The following is a 2,232-nucleotide window of genomic DNA, read 5'->3' on the forward strand; positions in this document are numbered from 1 at the left end:
TTAGTTACGTTTTCTTATAAAGTAGATTAGCTGGTATTTCTTTAGTAAGAATTAGACTCTATATTATCTTACCTATTCTATATAGGTATTATAAGCTTTCTCTAGTGTTCTGTAATTCTCTACGGCTGTTGGCCGGTATATAATTAGGTTTATATTATTAATAAAGCCTATCCCCTAGGTCGCCCCTTCTTTAAAGGAGTTAAGTAGGTTACTTATAAAGAAAAGGAAGAGTATAGGCGAGAGGGGTAATCCTTATAGTATTCCTGTTGCAACTATAATAGGGGGGCTTTAGTATCCGCTAAAGACTAGTAATATTTCTTTCTAACCTATAAACCCTTAAATAAATTATATAATCTATTCTAGGAAGCCTTTTACCCTAAGGATATATAGAAGACGCTTATAGGGTACGTTATTATAGGCGCTACTAATATCTAGGCTAAGCATTAATACTATAAAGTCCCTTTATATCACCTATACGGATTTAATGGTGGTAGCGAGTAGCGTAAGTGCTAATAGTATTAAGCGGTTCTTTCTTGCCCCTATTTGGCTTTGTAGTAGTAAGTTATATTCCTTAGCCATATCTGCTATACGGTCCGCTATTACCTTTTCTAAAATTTTACTAAGGGTGTTTTCTAAGGTAATAGGGCGGTAGCTTCTTAGGGTTAAGTAATCTGCTTTACCTTCTTTTTATAGAATAACCGTCGTTATAGATCTTCCGAGTCGCGGGTAGTAGCCTATAGTAAAGTATGCCTTAGCTATATCTATAAGCTAGGGTGCTATAAGTGGTCCACAGGTTTTTAAGGCCTTATTTAGAATCCTATCTGGTCCTAATACTATATTATTTAAAAGGCGGCTAATAGTTCTGGCTATTTCCTCTATTATTATATCGCTGTTAACCCTTAGGCGAGTTACCGGTGTTTTATCCGTAATATCGCTAAGGTCTACTAGAGCCAGTTAGGGGAAGAACCTTTTTATAAGGATCTTTACCTTCTTATTATTATTATTAGTAGCCTATAATTCCCCTGCTCTTTATAGGGGTAGTAGGTATAGATCTTTTACTAAGCGCCCTGCCTTTTTCTTTACCTATTTTACTATAGCCTAAAGGCCCTTATTATAGGGGAGGCTTAGGTTAAAAGTATACTCGTTTATAAACCGTCTTTAGTTGTTTCTTACTTCTTTCTTTAGGGTATTCTTTAACTAGTTTCTTATGTCTTTATATTGTCTCTTATTTTTAGGGTTATAGCTACTTATATATTTCCTTCTTGCTTATTATTAGCTAGTAATAAAAACCGCGTATTATGCGGACTATGCGTATTGCGTATAAGGGCCCGGTTTTAAAACTAGATAGTGCTCTTCTAGCCCGTTTTTAATTGCTGTTTAGATCCTTTCTAGTTTTTAGTCGATTTCCTTAGGGGTAGTTAATAAGCCTCGCTTGTTTGGAATTAGGTGGATTTTTTTTAGGTCTTAGAGTTATTGTTTAACTATATTAAGGAAACTATCTATCTTAAGCTTCCTTATTGCGTATCTTTTACTACTTAGTTACGCCTTAATATCTAAATCTAGCTATATTTGGATAGGGATATAGTCTAAGGTAAGTGCCTATTCTTTTTTAGGGTTATACCTTTTAAGTCTCTAGTATAGGCCTTTGTCTATAAATATAAGGTTAATTATACTTTTAGAGGTTCCTTATTACTATATAGTTACTCCTAAGGGGGTAGCTAACTTAAGGCCCTAGGTGTCTATAGCTCTTAATAGGCACTCTACCTATTAATTAGCAGCAATATAGATACCCCCTTACTACGGGTGGTGGAGGTTTATATCTCCTAGTAGGATAAACTCTATATCTTTAGTTTTTAGCAAGCTTATTATTAATATAATATTCTCTATTTATGGGACCCCTTTAACCCTAGGGTTATATATATTAATAATTTATACTAGTCCCCTATATGTCTAAATTGTTACAACTATAATATCTGGGTTAACTGCCTATTATAACTATAAGGATAGGCTAATAGCCTTACTAATTATAAAGCACACGTATATAGCTGCTTTTAGTTTATATATGTCACGGAACCCTACCGCAGGGGCCTCTATAGGAGAGCCCTGTGCTCTCGCGTATACCTCGCGTATAGCTTATATTAGCTACGCGTAGGTATATTACCTCCTTACGCCCTCGACCCTTATAATCGATCGCGTAACGTTTTGTAAACTCCTTAAATATATACGCTTTAT

The sequence above is a fragment of the Cenococcum geophilum genome, assembly GCF_001692895.1.
Source record: "Cenococcum geophilum 1.58 unplaced genomic scaffold K441scaffold_13, whole genome shotgun sequence".
Lineage (NCBI taxonomy): Eukaryota > Fungi > Ascomycota > Dothideomycetes > Gloniales > Gloniaceae > Cenococcum > Cenococcum geophilum.